Below are 17,845 nucleotides of genomic sequence, written 5' to 3'. Positions count from 1 at the left end.
GCGGTGCACGGGAAGCTGGGAGGGGACACAGCCAGGACAACTGACCCAGGCTGACCAAAGGGGTACTGCATACTGTTCGGTATGCAATACGTGGGAATGAAGAAGAAGGAAGGGGTGCAGGGATGTTCAGAGTGATGGCGTTTGTCTTCCCAAGAAACCATTACGCGTGCTGGAGCCCTACTCTCCTGGAGATGGCTGAACCCCTGCCTGCCCATGGGGAGTGGGGAATGGATTCCTTGTTTTGCTTTGCTTGTGTGTGTGGCTTTTGCTTTACCTGTTAAACCGTCTTTATGTCAACCCATGAGTTTTCTCACTTTTACCCTTTTGATTCTCTCCCCCGTCCCACCGTGGGGGAGTGAGCGAGAGGCTGCGTGGGGCTTGGTTGCCACCTGGGGTTAAACCACGACAAACAGTTTGGGTTGGAAAGGACTTTTAAAGATCATCTAGTTCCAACCTCTTGACCGTGGGCAGAGGCATCTTCTGCTAGATCAGGTTGCTCAAAGCCCCATCCAACCTGACCTTGAACACTTCCAGGGATGGCGCAGCCACACCTTCTCTGGGCAACCTGTTCCAGTGCCTCACCACCCTCATAGTACCCATACACATAACCAGAGCAACGTCTCCTCTCTTCAGACCATACATCTCCTGATGGTAACTACCTTTTTAGCAAGAACAAGCCGTCATTGACTCTTGTTCATCCATTTTAACCCCTTTTCCTGAAAAGTGGTTGTCTTGCTTGCTAATTCCCATCCTGTCCATGTAAAGTTTCTGATTATTACTGATATTAGGAATTATTATTACTGATAAAGGAAACAGTATTACTCTTGTTCCTACTGCATTTTCCCCTTCATTCAGGTAATTTTTTTTTTCTGTGTTGTGATATTTATGAATGTGAATTCTGTCCTCCAGTGTTCTTGTAGTCCCTCCCTATTTTGTGTTTGCTGATTTAATGAACATATTCTCTTTTTGATCATTCAGGTCATCAAAAAAGCACCAAATGCAGCACAGAACCACAGAGGAACTATGTGATGTATACTTGCATTTTGACATTAAACTCCTGATAACTACTCCTTGAGAATGTTATAGAGTGACATTATTCCCAGTCTGTAATAAATTCACAAAGACCAACTTTTCCTTAATTTCTCATGAAACTGTCACGAGAAATACTTAGAAACCCTACTGAAGCTATAGCATATCTCATCAATTTTTTTCCTTTCCTGTTCACAAAGTGCACAAGAAAAATTATACTTTGATAACATGATTTCTGCTTGACAAATCCACACTTGCCTGTTACTCATCTTTTTGCAATTATGGTGAGAGAGGTTTAATTATTATGTTTTATTCCAAAGGGATCCAAGCCCCCAAGGAGCACACATTGTATTTTCAAAAGCTTCTTAGTCACTTAAGAATGGAAATCCTTTTGACTTTCAGTGAGACATGCCCCATGATGAAAGTGCCATGTAGATGAATTCTGAACACACGTCAGGAGGGGGAAGATGTGGGCAGTATATTGAAGTGGGTGCAATTTTAAGCCTTGGTATCCAGAAAACTTTTAACGCTTGGAATAGTTACTCTGGAGCCACAGAGATCCTGCTGCACTACTTCGTTTTCTGGGCATTAAAATTTTAAATGCCCAGCGCTCTTGGAAAACAAGACTAAAGCTATGTTGACCATGCAATTCAAAGGTGACCTTACACCAAGGTAGCATTAAAGTAGCTGGCTGGGGTATCAGTGCAGGAGCTGAGATCTGTAGTATCCAGGACTTTTGAGTGGGTTTTACAGGTTTTAATAAAAACTATTGACCTTGAGTCGTGAGAGAGAGTCTGCTGTTAGGGAAAACTGCTTTAGTATTACTCTGGATATGTTTATAGGAGCTATTATCTTGCCTTTGGACTGCAGTGTAGAAATAACATAAATCATCACTCTTCACTTGAGTCCTTCTTACTTTACAGAGAAAGACCAAGTGTTTTCCCTCTATGCTTCCTTTTGTGCATGTACACAACAGAAATCTGCAGTTGCATGCCAATTTCTTTGTCATGCCCCAAAGATGGCATGGCAGGCCATCCTGGTGGTTATTCAAGATCAGACCAACTATAACAAAAAAACTGACCACAACTCTTCTCTGTCTTTACTCCTGCTGACTTTTCAGCTTTCCTAGCCCGGTGCTTCTGCTCCAAGTCCAGTTACATGTTGGCTCCTTGGCTCAGGAGTATCTTGATTCTGTTCTGCCTAATTTCAGCACTTGGAGTCATTAGTCTAGTTCTGTCCCAGTTTTTCTGCTCTAACTATTGGTCATGACAGCTCCAACTGACAACCTAGGTGAAGTCAGCCAAAGGAGGAATGGATAGAGGACTAAAGCATGTAGGGAGATATTCTTACCTGGTACATGAAATCCAGCCACTCCTTTATTCCCTTGGTCAAAAGGATCAGAAACTTCAGTGTAAGTGTACAGAAGAGTTCTGGTTCTACTCTCATCTTTGCCAGGGTTGTAGGCCATCTAGCCTGCAGAATTTATCAGGTTCTTACTTATGGACACTACTCATTTTGGGGTTTTTTGCTTATTTGTCTTACACACCACTGCATATTCTGTAGTAAGAAAAGACTGTGTCAGGACACTTTCACTTGTAATCAGACAAAATGATTCCTTGCAGATAAATACAGCTACAGCAAGGATGCCCAATATCATTGGATAAAATGGTTATAGGTCTCCAGAGGAGTTGAGCTAGTCTTCTCTTTCAAGAAAATATTGTATATATGTTTGGTTTCTGGTTTTTGGTTTGGTTTGTTTTGTTCGGGGGAGTGTTTGTTTGGGTTTTTTCCTTCTGGTGTTGTTTGTTTGCTTGTTTCCTTGTTACTCCTCTGGAGCTTGAAAAAGGATGTTTGAAATGAGAACAAGCAGCTAACCTCAAGAAATCTTATGCAAAATCACTAAACACACTCTGCAGCCATGATGGACCAAGCACACAATGAGAATAAAAGGGCCAGGTGAATTTCCCATCCAGGACTGTGTCACAAGGTGAAACTGGGCACCTTGCTACAGGGTGGTACATCTATTAGGTTGTCAGTGTTATCACATGCCAACTTTTAGCTATCCACAAGTTTAACGTCTAGCTGAAGGCAGCCTTCTCTGCTTCATGTGAAATAATATAAGAATAATGGGCACCTATGGAGGGCAGTTCTCTTCACCCTATATAGGATCAAATGTATTTCTCTCTATTGAGGGAGTCTCATCCCGCATCTAGTCTTCTGCTACTGAACAAATTGCTTTTATCAGTTAATCAAACTCTTAATCTTAAAATTAACTAGACTGCTTGTCCTCTCCAACCTACTTGCATGTTAGTCTGGAATCTGTTCTGTGGTTAAAAATACCTAACAAAGTGTAGCCTAAATTTATGGGACACCAGTTTAAATTCATTTGTTCTTGTACTTGAAATGTCATTCTTGTCTTTTCCCAATAATTAGGAAAAATTATGAACACAGTTAATCATTCTCAAACTGAGAAATGGGACAACATAAAAGCACAAAGAAATAACTGAATGGAGTGTGTGTGTGCTAGGAAAGGCAATTTTTTGCCTTGAGATTTTCTTTTATTATGCTGGAGTCAATAATAAGATCATGAAAGGAGGAGCTAATCTTCCCTAGTCCTTTGAAATTGTATCTTTAGGTTAGGTTTTCCTTTCTCTACGGGAAACTTTTCAGAGCCTATGACTTTGTTCTATTCTGCTAGGTCATATTTGAATGTTTGTCATTCCACACATGGAATAGTTTCTTCTATGAATCACACAGATTTGTAGTGGTCACCTGAACAGCACTTACAGAAATCTGTTAGAAAGATACAATGAAGCAAGTGTCTTGTACTTTCCTTATTCTGATGCTTCCACATTAGTGCAATGACAGAGAAAGTTAATTAAGATGAAGAATGGTAGTGTCTTACACCTTGCTGCAGTGAACAATGTATGGGACTAGATTTTTTGCTGATTAATTTGTTGTAGCTCTCCTGAATAAGGTGATATGATAATGTGAGTCAGCAGGACTCTAGGGACAGAATCTGCACTTCAACTTGTTACAGAATGTCCAGTAATTAGTGTCCGTGAGAAAAGGTTAAAATATATATCCAAAGAATGATAACGTTTGATATCAATATTGAGGAGTCATAAAACAGAGTCATTCTTGTTCTTTTCCATTTTTAGAGTAATGTCCTGAGATTATATTGAAACAACCTAATTTCGTATATATATTAGGGTGTAGGGGAGAAAAAGCAGATGTAGAAATTAAAAACTTTAAGACCTGATTGTCATAGAAGTCACATTTATTCTGAAGTAAGATATGCTCCATGCTTGGCATATTTCATAATTTACAGACAGAGACCTAGCTGAAGCTGACCACTGGGAAAAAAAATCGCAAAGTATATGCGACAGGGAAAATGGTATCCAGTCTTTTTAGATTATTTAATTTACCCTAAATACAACCTGTTAAACCTTGTCTTTCCTTTGGAGCTTGTTATTTTCAAAGTTTCCATCAGACACTAATTAGGGATTGTCAATCATTTAGACTCCTGAAAGAATGCAAACAAGACAAAAGAAATAGTTGGAGTCTTTAAAAATAAATGTACATGGCTTGAACTCTTGAAGCATGTCTTCTGCTGTGGTACAACAGGACTTGACTTTGCCCATCAGCATTCCTTCCAAAAGATTTGCCTCCTGACATTTACTGGATGAGGTGGCATTTTCTTTCGGGAGATGTGTTTGGTGATATGGATTCTTTTCAGTGACTCTTCCAATGACATGGAAAGGTCATTTCAGTAGAGCAAGGTGTATTTGTAAACTTCCTGAGAAAGAGATTCTGGGCATGAAACTTCCACTGAATAGTAAGTATGCTTCTTGTCTGGAAACTGATGTTTTTTTGTTCCACTACCACCTTTTTTTTTTTTTTTTTTAAAGTGTCTTTTTCTGTGAACTGTGCAGGAATAAAATGATAACAAAGAAATTGTTTCTGTATTGTGGTACTGCAGTGTTTCTTAAAAAAAGGCAAATATTTCTTAACTGAAAAATGGTAAGTTAATTTCAGTTGTGAAAAGCTAATGATTTTGATGGTTTGATTACTTCCATGACCCATGAGGCACTCTGCCTTAATGAGATGGTGTTTTCTAGTACACAGTGCAAATGCTCGATGATGAGCATTAGCCAAGGTTGAACAGAATGGGTCACTCTGTTACTCTACAGATATCTTCCCACAGGATATGAAGGTTGGATTTGAGCCTTTAGGCTTTGACTCACCAGGTGAACTGGCCAGCCACTGTTGTGTTCACATCCAGAGGCTCTGGGAGGCAGGAGATAAGACTCCCAGCAGAACCCTTGTACCAAAGTCCTATGTTCCTGAGAGCACGCATTAATTTGCAACTCTGCCTTATTATAAAAGTGAGGAATGGAGAGGAGGAGGAGGAACAGAGAGAGCAGGATTTTGAAACATCTATGACTTGATTCAGTTGCCCTATATTGGCATCCAATGCCACTATATATATCCCTGAGCTTCCCATCTGGCTCCAACTCTCAATCTAAAAGGGTGCAGGTCCTGTGTTATGGCTGTCAGCTCTTCTGGATGCTTCAGTAACCCCACGGCATTTCAAATGGCCCGATGAAACTTTGTATTATAGACAACTGAATTGAATTACTTCATTTATGCTTTTTAACTCTGGTTGTCTTTATATGAGTTAGGTATATAAAATCACGTTGATACCAATGGACTATATAATAAATGGTCAGTACAGAAGGTCAGTAACATCAATAGATCCTGGAAAGTTATTCAGCACATCTGAAAGTATCAACTTGTTTATGAATTGAATCATGCTGTAAGCTCCATTGATTATATTGACTGTGTTTTTAATGACTGTCATGGGAATCTAAATGCCTAACTTATGCATAAATACCTGTATCTTTTACCTAAATTTAGATATCTAAATTTAGATATCTGAATCTTGAGCTGAATCTCCACCAAGGAGTCTTTCTCCTTTCTTCCTCTCTGTTCCTGGATAATGGAATAACCTGAGCCCAGGCAGCTTCCTGATTAAATTCACATTGCAATGGGTCCACAGGTAGGATTTGCCTTGCCCAGGCTCACCTTTTAAGAGATTTTTTCCCCTGATGGCTGGTGTGTGTCAGGCCCTACCTGACAATTACAAAATTACCCCTAAAGTTCTGACTTAGAACAGACCTGGAAAAACATCAAAATATTCCTGACATACAAAAGGCTAAAAAGCATGAATTATTTATTCACTTATGGCTTTAGTTATATTTCCAAAGAAGTAACAGAACAAATGACAGCCAAGGATGGTCAGTCAGTTTTGTTAGTACAGTTTTGCTTCACACATCTATGTGCTGACCACAGGCAGAAAGGATAGTAACTACAACTCTTCTTGGGTACTAACATCCCAGGTCATGAAACCCCTGGAAGAGGTGATGGAAATAATTCCCCTGGTTTGTATAGTCCTCTACAGCTAGTATCAAGAATACAAAGTATGTACAACTCTACATCCCCAAAAGGTGCACATCCCTCTGTCAATCCCCTGAATTGTCTTTTGGGAGACTCCAGAAAATCAGGTATTACATTTGTCAGGCAACAGGAAAAAGAACCACTTAGTAACAGACTAATTCTAGGTAACTCATACTTGTTGCAACATGACTGTGGAGAAATAGACTACACCTCTGTGAGTAAAGCTGAAACTAGCTACGTATTGTGTTAACAACTCATTCTTTCTCAGAGAATGCATACAAAATATGGAATCCACAAAAGTATTGTTTCATGCTTAGGTAAATATTCTGTACCACAGTCATTATGTCTCAGCTTCTTCACAAAAAATCTGAAGGGTATGAAACTTTGAATGTTAATTCTTACATACCATTCCTGGCATATTTGAGATGAGTTTCTCAAGATGTCTTAAGGATTCCAAAGTCTGTTTGAATACTTTTTTTTGGACATGTAAGCCATCTGAGAGTGATCATTCAAGTAACTGTTCTATGAGGGCTCATATGGATCAGGTAGCAGTAATGTGATTACACTATCTCCTGTGCTCAAGCTGTTTTGCTCACGTGTAATCTATATTCTTTCTAATCTTTATTTTTTAATAAACAATAATTAACAGCAGGTACTTATCTGACATCAGAACATCTGCTGTTTTGCCCAAAAGACATCATTTAAGAGGCATCAGAACCTTCTTGAACTACATTTAAGTTGAAGTCAAATTATATAGCAGCTGATAAATAGAAAAAAGAAATGAGCAGAAGAACCCAGTAATGACTTTATGGCAATAAAATTTATTCATCTGTGGAATGAAATATAAACAGGCTGCATGACTAGGAGGAAAGACCATTTTAAAAGGCTTAAACGTGAAATCAATCCATTGTTAGACTGAACTGTTCTCAGCCTGGTTTCTTAGCATCAGTCAGTTTTGTTAAGTCATTTAAAAAAAAATTGAAACCTCCCAACAACAACTTTTGCAATTTATTACTGTTATTGCTGCCTTGGAAACACCCTTACAAATATCCTAATCTTGAAGGATTTATATCAGAAAATATTTTTTTCCTTATTTTCCATTGTGAAACCAGAAAGATAGAACCAGAAGAGATGTTAAAGTTACAGCAAGTAATCAAAGATGCCAAAAAGTGCTTTAGAAGGTGGTTTCAACTTGTTATTATGTGTGAGCATACCCAAAAGTTGTATTTATTATACCAAAAAATATCAATCTTCTAAAATTAGGGCATTATGAAAATTGAGTGTCTGATTCTCTTTTCCCTCCAAGATAATGAAATGGTACCAATTGGTAAAAAGAATCTTCTCTACCTAGACCCTAAGGACAACATTGTCCTCCCACACGTCGGGGTATATATCATTAGAAGTCTCAAAAACAACAATGCCGCACATGCTGCTGGGGCGAGGGGACTCACTTCTTTAGAGAGCAGATGTCATCCCCAAATGCAAACTCTCTGAAATCTTAGTGGAGAAATCTCTATGGAAAAATCTTTGTAATCACTTGGCAGAGCAGGCAGAAAGAATGTTTTTTGCTGCTCTGCTCCTACCTGGTTTGTCTCCCTCGGCCTTGGTTGCCGCACTATTTCAATGTCGATTTACAGCGGAGCAACCAAAGCGTGTAAAATATGGCTAGGTACAGTCAGGCAAACCCCTCTGTTATGGTTACAGGGGAAGGACGCGTGAGCCGCTCAATTACATCTATCAGCTGAGAGAGTACGGCCGAATGCATTCAGTTGGAACTGTTACCGCCTTCAGCTGCTTTCTCCGTACAGTTGGTGGGGAAAACTCATCCCACGAAGCATCACCAGACCAGAAAGTCTCATCTGCGCCAGCGCAAGGTCTGATACAGCTTTTTTGTTCACTTTCATCAGTTTACATGTTCCTTTTCCCCGACTGCTCTGCAGCAGTCATGGCCTCTGGCAGAAGTGGAGCAACACCTGGAAACGTTCCAACCGTTGGCTGAAGTCACCCAGGTCAACACCCAAGGAGCGCTCCTGCTGTTGGTTAATACACTTCCACTGACAGATGGTAACTCATCACACAGCTGGCGCTTGATCGTGGGTTTTGCGTTGAAGCAAAAATGTGTGGCTACTGAGGCAGATGAGTCCTATGCAAGTATAAAACATACACGAGCCCCACATGTAAGGAGGTCTGAAGTTTGAAATAACGAAGGGCATGGGACTCTTACGTGCAGAGATGTTAGCTGGGATTACCGCAAACTGTGAAAACTAAAGCAGAATAAATATTTGTGATGAATACTGTACAGAAATGCTTCCACAAAGGCATAGCCTGGAAAAGCAGCCCTCCTGTGTAAAAGCATTTAATATTTTCAGTATTTTCAAATTTAAAAAAAATGTGTAATGAATGTGCACTTCTAATTTTAAGCTCCAACAAAACATGAGCGGGTAGCAATGTGACTTGCTCCAACCACACATGGTATGCAAGATCTGAACTTGCACACATTGGGTACAGTTGAGACCAATTTCTACAAATTGTGGATGCAGGCAAAAGAGTGCAACAGAGACAGAAAGAGGAGCTACCCTTAGCTGTTATCTCTTAACCTGTGCTACAAAGCTCCAGACTTTGCTACAGCGAACCTTTCTCTGGGATTGGTGCTTGTTTTCCTCAATGAGCTGAGCTTCTAATTGCACAACGAGGATGTTGATCGTATTTGGGGGGGTGGGGGGCAGATTCACAGAAACCCCCGAAACCTCTCAGATCACAGGTCCTGAGTAAGCAAGCTTGCACCAGAGGTAATGAGGAGAAGGAAGAGAGAGAAATGAGAGAGAGGTGTGCTGACCTATGTGTGAAGCGTAGGAGCCAAAGTTTCTATATTACAGGCTGGGAATCAACTCGAAGTCTCCTTGAGCCCAAGCTCAATGACCTGTCTGCTGCTTCTCTACTGCAAGTCCAGGCTTTCCTGTTACAGTCTACAAAACTCCCCAGGGAAGCCAACAGTAGTTGTAGTAGTTAATAAAGAGGTAAAAGAACCTGAAGAGATCAGAAGTGTGGCAAAAGATGCAATTTGTCTGTCATGTGACCTCAGCAGGATTTTTGCCTTTGACCTCAGTAGGAGCAAGGATTATGCCAGATTCTGCTAGATGATTTACAATATGTTTGTGGAGCTCGAAGATGCCTATGCCATGAAGAGATGCGGGAAAAATAAAATCATGCTCCTGGAATGTAATGAAAAAATAAAGATGTGATGAAAGACTGTAATGTCATTTCATATCAAAAAGTTATTTTATTATAGTTAATAGTTATATCTTCTTACTTATTTCAAAAGTGATGTTACTACATTAGTAAGTTATTGATTGATCAGACCACCAAAATTAAGCTTGCTTCCCTAAAGGAAAGCTGGTCTCACTGCTAAAATAAGATACATAATTTTTGTTTTTTAAATCTATGAATCCTTGTATAGATTAACTGCACTTTGAGTAAAACGTAAGTATACTGCAACAAGAAATGTCCTGGGTGCCCAAAAGTATTATTTGCATTAAATTCTGGTTGTTTATTGCAACAACTCCATAAAATTATATCCATTACTGCTCAAAATAAGGCCTTAAAAAAGCCATAAACCAGATCTTCTATTTCTTGATGGCTGATTCTGCTTGCAGGGCTTTCCTAGAAGCCTAGTGTTGGAGAGGTTTATCTCCCTTTCTGCTTTTCATTTATAAAGGGGAGGCATTTGTGGTTGATGTCACTGTGTCATTGCCCTCACAATCCTTTGCTCTTGCTATCATAGTCATATATTGCAGGTTTCACAGTGGAGCCAGTAGGAGGATTGAAAAAAGATAGCTGTAAAACTCCATATGAATAAGATCTGAAACACACTAGAAAAGGAGTCAGCATCCTCTTTTCAGCATCCTCTTGAGTATCTTCTGCTATTTCTCTCTTTGTTCTCTTGTTTTTTCCCACAGACACTTTTCAAAACTGTCTCAAAAGCCAATTGCACTTAGGGCTTGATAATGTGATTTCATATAATTTCATTCCTTTTTTTCCCCTGAATTTCCTTGGTTCTTTCCTTCCCTTTCCTCCTTTATCACTCTTTCAGAGGGCTAGATTAGGCTGTAATTTTATTTACAGTCTTATTTATGCCCAGTAATTTCCTTATTTTATTGTCTTTGCCAAAATGATTGCAAGAGAGTATTTTCTATTGGGTAAACTTTAGTTTAAAGTTGCTGAGGGAGGGGAACCTCAGTCTATCCCACTCCTACCAGTTTGATGCCAGTGCTAGCAATAGATGTCCAGAGCCTGGAGAAAGATGACAGGTCAGCAGGAAAGAATCTGAAGAGCACCACAAAGCAATTCCAGTCACTGCAGACAGAAAGTCAGCTTCGCCGGGGGCCCCACTCAAATGCATCTGTGCAAACACACGTAGCACAGGGAATAACCAAGAGGAGTTAGAGACATGTGCACACTTTCAGGGCTGTGATCTTATTGGCATCACGGAGACATGGTGGGATGGCTCCTATGACTGGAGCGTTGGAATGGAAGGATACAGGCTCTTTAGCAAGGAAATGCAGAGACGAGGTGGGGGTGTTGCCCTCTATACGAATGACCAGCTGGAGTGCATGGAGCTCTGCCTGGAGATGGATGAGGAGCTGACTGAGAGTTTATGGGTCAGGATTAAAGGGAGGGCCGGGACAGGTGACGTTATAGTGGGATTCTGCTACAGGCCACACAATCAGGAAGACTGAGCAGATGGAGGCCCTGTATAAACAGATAGGAGAAGCCTCACATTTACAAGTTCTGCTCCTCATGGGGGACTTCAACCACCCCGGTATCTGTTGGAGGGACAATAAAGCACGGCATAAGCAATCCAGAAGGTACCTGGAATGCATTGATGATAACTTCCTTCTTCAAGTGATAGAGGAGCCAATGAGCAGAGGTGTTATGCTGGACCTGGTTGTCACCAACAAGCAGGAGCTGGTGGGGAATGTGGAGCTCAGGGTCAGCCTTGGCTGCAGCGAACATGAAATGGTGGAGTTCCAGATCCTTAGGGCAGCGAGGAGGGCGCATAACAAGCTCACTACCCTGGTCTTCAGAACAGACTTTGGCCTCTTCAGGGATCTGCCTGGCAGAGTATCATGGGGTAAAGCCTGGAGGGAAGAGGGCCCCAGGAAAGCTGCTTAATATTCAAGGATCACCTCCACCAAGCTCAGCAGCAATGCATCCCAGCAAAGAGGAAGTCAGGCAAAACCACCAGGAGGCCTGCATGGATGAACAAGGAGCTCCTGGGCAAACTCAAACACAACAAGGAAGCCTACAGAGGGTGGAAGCGAGGCCAGGTAGCCTGGGAGGAATACAGAGAAATTGGCTGAGCAACCAGGGATCGGGTTAGGAAAGCTAAAGCCCTGATAGAATTAAAACTGGCCAGGGACGTCAAGGGCAACAAGGAAAGCTTCTATAGGTATGTTGTTGATAAAAGGGAGACTAGGGAAAATATGTGGCCTCTCCAGAAGGAAACGGGAGAACTGGTTACCAGAGATATGGAGAACGTTGAGGTACTCAATAACTTTTTTGCCTCAGTCTTCACCAGCAAGTGCTCAGGCCACACCGCCCAAGTCACGGAAGGCAAAGTCAGGGACTGCGAGAATGAAGAACCACCCACTGGAGGAGAAAATCAAGTCTGAGACCATCTAAGGAACCTGAATTCCATGGGACCTGACGAGATGCATCCACAGGTCCTGAGAAAACTAGTGGATGAAGCTGCTAAGCCACTATCCATCATATTTGAGAAGTCATGGCAGTCTGGTGATGCTCCCACTGACTGGAAAACAGGAAACATAACCAGCGTTTTTAAAAAGGGAAAAAAGAAGACCCAGGAATCTACAGGCCAGTCAGTCTCACCTCTGTGCAAGATCATGAAGCAGATCCTCCTGGAAAATATACAAAGGGACAAGGAACATAAAAAAGTGATCAGTGACAGCCAACATGGCTTCACTAAAGGCGAATTGTGCCTGACAAATTTGGTGGCCTTCCAGGTTTACAGCATTGGTGGATAAGGGAAGAGCAACTGACGTCATCTACCTGGACTTGTGCAAAGTGTTTGATGCTGTCCCACACAACATCGTTGTCTCTAATTTAGAGATACATGGATTTGACAGATGGACCACCTGGTAGGTAAAAAATCGGCTGGATAGAAGCACTTAAATAGTTGCAGTCAATGGCTTGATGTCCAAGTGGAGACCAGTGACGAGTGGCATTCGTCAGGTGTCAGTATTGGGACTGGGGCTGTTTAACATCTTTGTCAGCAACATGGTCAGTGGGATTGAGTCCACCCTCAGCAAGTTTGCTGATGACACCAAACTGAGTGGTGTGGTCAACATGCTGGAGGGCCCTTGACAGGCCCTTCAGAGGGTCCAGGAGGTCTGAGGGACCTTGACAGGCCTAAGAGGTGGGCCTTTGGGAACCTCATGAAGTTCAACAAGGCCAGGTGCAAGGTCCTGCACATGGGTCAGGGCAATCCCAAACAGAAATACAGGCTGGGCAGAGAATGGATTGAGAGCAGCCCTGCTGAGAAGGACTTGGGTGTGGAGTAACAGGGCACAGACTCTGGCAGGGATTCAGGCCAAATATCTTTATTGTTACAAGTGTCCACTTTTTATGCAGTTACAGCTCTTTCACGCGCCACAAAATATGTCCTGGTTGGTTACCACACACAGTCCACGCACTTCTCCACAGTCAGGATTTGCTGCCTGCAGGTGTCCACGCGTTCCTTTGCTTCCTCTTAGTTGTTTACCACAGCTCCTTCTCCTCAAGGTTGAGCCGTGCAGATGTCCAGCTGTTTACCAGCTTCTCAATGCCACAGCTCCTTCTCCTTAAGGTCAAGCCCTTGCAGGGTGATCCCAACACTTGGGGGCACTGGTGGATGAAAAGCTGGACATGAGCTGGCAATGTGCGCTCACAGCCCAAAAAGCCAACTGTATCCCGGACTGCATCAAAAGAAGTATGACTAGTAAATTGAGGGAGGTGATTGTCCCCCTCTACTCCAGTCTCATGACTCCACCTGGAGTATTGTGTTTGGCTCTGGGGGCCCCAACATAAGAGGACATGGACCTGATGCAGCAAGTCCAGAAGAGGGCCATGAAGATGATCAGAGGGTTGGAGAACCTCTCCTATGAAGAAAGGCTGAGGGAGTTGGGTTGTTCAGCCTGGGGAAAAGAAGGCTCCAGGGATACCTTAAAGCAGCCTTCCAGTACCTGAAGGGGGCCTACAACAAAGCCAAAGAAGGACATTTTACAAGGTAGTGATAGGACAAGAGGTAATGGCTTTAAACTGGAAGAGGGTAGATTTATATTAGATACAAGAAATTCTTTATTATAAGGGTGGTGAGGCACTGGAAGTGGTTGCCCAGAGAAGTTGTGGTGGCCCTGTCCCTGTAAGTGTTCAAAGCCAAGTTGGATGGGGCTTTGAGCAACCTGGTCTCATGGAAGGTGTCCATGCCCATGGCAGCGGGGTTGGAACTATATGACCTTTAAGGTTTCTTCCAACCAAAACCATTCTATAATTTTATGATTCTATGAAAGTCAGCTAATTTGAACATCTCAACAGCTCTTTTTACCTTTAAGCATGGAATTGTCAATATTTACCACAACTGCAACAGTTCATTCTTGGGAAACAGGGGAGGAAAAAGTAATTAACAGAAAATCAAAATGGTAACAATATCAAGAAGAAAACTGAAAACTAAGACATGACCAAAACAGAGTATCATTGGAGCAAAAATTGTATGTGTAAAGAAAGGCAGTTAAAATTACTACAAAAAAAATTTCCAAGACTCTTCATGGTAAATGCTGTAGAAATATTCTCTATCCCTGAATTTGTTTCCCCAAATTTTATATCTCTATCATCTCAGATTTTTTCCACTTACGACATGATCTCAGTTTCAAAACCACTTTCTTAAAAGGAAATGTGTTTCACCTAACCCTTGTGGTCTAGGCTTTCTTTGACTTTCACTGGGGAGAAATAGGTGTTTTCAGCTGTTATTTAGCTCTTCTCAAGTTAAAAAAAAAAAAACAAACCAAAAAAACTATTTTATGTTTGGCCTAGGCTTAACTTTGAAACAGCTAGTACGGGCAAAATCTCATCATGCATAATATCCTAACATGTTTTTTGGAAAGAAATAAGATTATATCTCATCAGAGTGACTCATATCCTCTAAAGCAAACAAACTCATACGAAGAAAGCAACACATAGGATGGAACAGACAAGGAGGAGAGCAAAACCTTCACACATCCATATTGTTTAAAATATAGATGCATGGGTAATCAGGAAATGCTATCTTCCCTAGGAGGAGAATATGTGATTCAGACTTTTTATTATCCTCTATGGAGAAAGTAACAACCTAGAAAACAAAAAATGAACAGTTAGATGCAGAGAAAGGAGAAACAAAAGCTAACTTTAAGAAGGGAAAATTCAGCCACAGTTTTCTTTTTTGTTTCTCATTTTTATTTCTCATCACTTTAATGCTTTAGATGGCAAAACATTAAAAGGTCAAAGGTCAGCAACAAGGGCAAGGATATAGCAAACAATTTCAGTTTGAGGATTTAGGCAGAGGGAAAGCCAGCTAAGAGGAAATTGGCTGGCCTAAGAAAGGAGCGTCATGAGTTCTCTCCTGTATGAGTGCAGAATGCTTTGTGGGATATTAACCAAAGTACACCTACATATGATCACTGACATGTATGTGCCAGTGATTGCTCATCTTTTTATAGGTTCATCAAAATCACGATTTCAAACAGTGCATAAATGTTTACTACAGAATGGTTTCAAAGATTTACAAAATATGATTTTCAGAAGATCTTGTACTACGTTGTGGTGTAGTCAAAGCTTTTGTTCTCCATGCTGTCATGGAAGAACTGTGAAGACTGCTGATCAACTACTTCTACTTTCAAGACCATTGCAAATTTAGTTAGGAACTTCCCAAAACTTGAAAACAAGGATCGGGAACCTGACATAAAGTATCCAGGACTCCTGGAGATGCAGTCCTCCCCTTTTTCCCATTAATTTCACCTCAATCCAATATCTACCTATTTCTTCAGCAAACTGATCTATCTCTTTTAACAGTGGATGTACAGACTTCTGAAGGCATGTGTGAGGGACACACATTTAGATTTTGAAACACAGTCCAGATATTGATAATTAAATCTTTGTAACACTTGGATTAGTAATTCACTTCTGGTGTAATCAGTACAGGCTGCCTTTCATTAAAAACAAATATAATCAGCACATCATTGTTTTGGTATTCCAGCGGAATTGGCTTTGTTGTACACTCCTCTGTATGACAATCCATGACGTGAACATTTTTATTGTAAAAATGCAATCTATGTTAGAAGTGAAGACCCAGATCTCATGAGAAGACAACCAATTAAATAAAATTCTTGCAATTTGCATAGAATTGCCTATAATTTTTTTTCTCCCAAAGGCTTCAGTTGGCTTTGGACCAAGATATGTGACTATCTGTCTATAGTACTATCAAGGCCTGGCAACTGAATAGATATCATATGCTAGTAGAATGAATCTGAATTAATTTATTCAAATAATGTAAAAATGTAGTTTATTAGTATGACATAAGAAGAGAGGAAAAAAGGACACAGTTTTGTTGTTTACCTCCCATAGCTTTGTAGTCACAGTCAGAATAATGCCAGATTTTTGCTGATGTTGCATTTTCTTAATATTTGGTGATTGTTTTAAAAGATGTCTTAGCTGCTGAAAAATAATAAATCTCAGCAGATTTTCAGTTTCATGTTTCCCAGTTTACAATAGAAAGAATGAAAGAGAATTCAAAAGAAAAAAAAGTTCAAACCATTTTTAGCTCCCCTAGCTACAACGAAAAGTTTGAAAATGTGGTCAGGGAGCACTTTAAAAGAAAAAAAAATATGGCAAAAAGATATGACATGTTTATTGTAGCAAAGGAAGGCAGGTGGGAGATGGGTTGGCAGTCCTGAACATCCCAAGGTAAATAAGAGGGAGGACAAGACTGCTCTGGCCAGAGGAGGTAAAGGCAGTGAAACACATGAACATTAACTGCAACTTAGAAGAAAATTTCTAGTCATCAAAACACTGGTTTCCTAAAAACACTCATATGGGACTGTCGCAAGTAAAAGAAAAAAAGCTGTGTTGCTTTGAAGAGGGAAGATATGTCAGAACAACTACACTGCAAGGTGGGTCCTGATGTTGAACACGGAGACACCGGACCGCTCATGCCTATGCTCCAGGCCAGTGCTCCTAAGGCAAAACAAAATAAAGCCTTTTCCCCCCTCCTTTTTACCTCTGGGTATTTAAGTCAGTGACACAGGTTTGTTTTCGTTGGTTTTTTTTAATTGGCAAAACTGAATGGATGTTTAGTCATAGGATTAAAGCTGCTTTCACTGTATTTCTTAGCTGAACAAAGAAACTATTGAGATAAAGAAATTCAGAATAGTGAACTATTTCAGTGGTAACCACTTGTGCTTTTAAGGACACGTGCTCTCTTTTTGCATGTGTATCATCTTTTACTGACTCCAGGAAATGATGAGAATCATGAAGAAGATTGAGGCAGAATCAACCCAGAGGTCCACAGTGGCAAGATGAAAGTCAGCACGTGGAAGCTGTGATGCAAGAAAACCATTTATGGTTTTGGCAAAAAGTTTGCACTGTGAAGTTAGTGAGACAACTGGGAAAGAGAGAAGCTGTGAAATGTCTATCACTGAAATGAACTGAACATGGCCCTGAAGAGTCTGAACTAAGTTGGCCCTGTTTTGAACAGTGTTGGATTGGGTCATCTCCAGAGGTCCATTCCAAACTATGTTATTCAATCAGTCTATGATTATATGTATGAATTTTATGAGCAATTCAAATTCCTATTTGGAATTTAAAGGATATTTGGGCCTCTCTGTGAAACTTACACAAGTGTCTAAAAAAAAAAAAGCTATATAAAAGGCTACACAGTGACACTCACACTGATGCTACACGTCCCCTCGTGAACTCAATGCAGCTTACTAATTGTTTTCATTTCTAGTACTAAGGCAAGGTCACCCGTCAGCCCACACCAGTTCAAATACAAGAGCAGGGAGACTGATTCCTCCAGAAAACATTACCAACAAATATTTGTTCAACACTTGTTTGATTAATCTTTGTACCATGTTGTAAACCTCTCAGATGATGCAGCTTAGAAATCTGTGATGTAGATGAACTTCCTTAGAGATCCCATGTAATTCCTCCATATTGCATCTGACAGATAAGAGGGTGGGAGCAGAGCAGCTATTTGGGCTAATGGTCCCTAATTTGGCAGATTTCCACACTGTGAAAAAGAAAATAAAAGAACAACTAGAACATGGTT

The sequence above is a fragment of the Phaethon aethereus genome (assembly GCF_964289735.1).
Source record: "Phaethon aethereus genome assembly, chromosome: 2".
NCBI classification, from domain to species: Eukaryota; Metazoa; Chordata; class Aves; order Phaethontiformes; family Phaethontidae; genus Phaethon; species Phaethon aethereus.
This window is presented reverse-complemented; position numbering follows the sequence as displayed.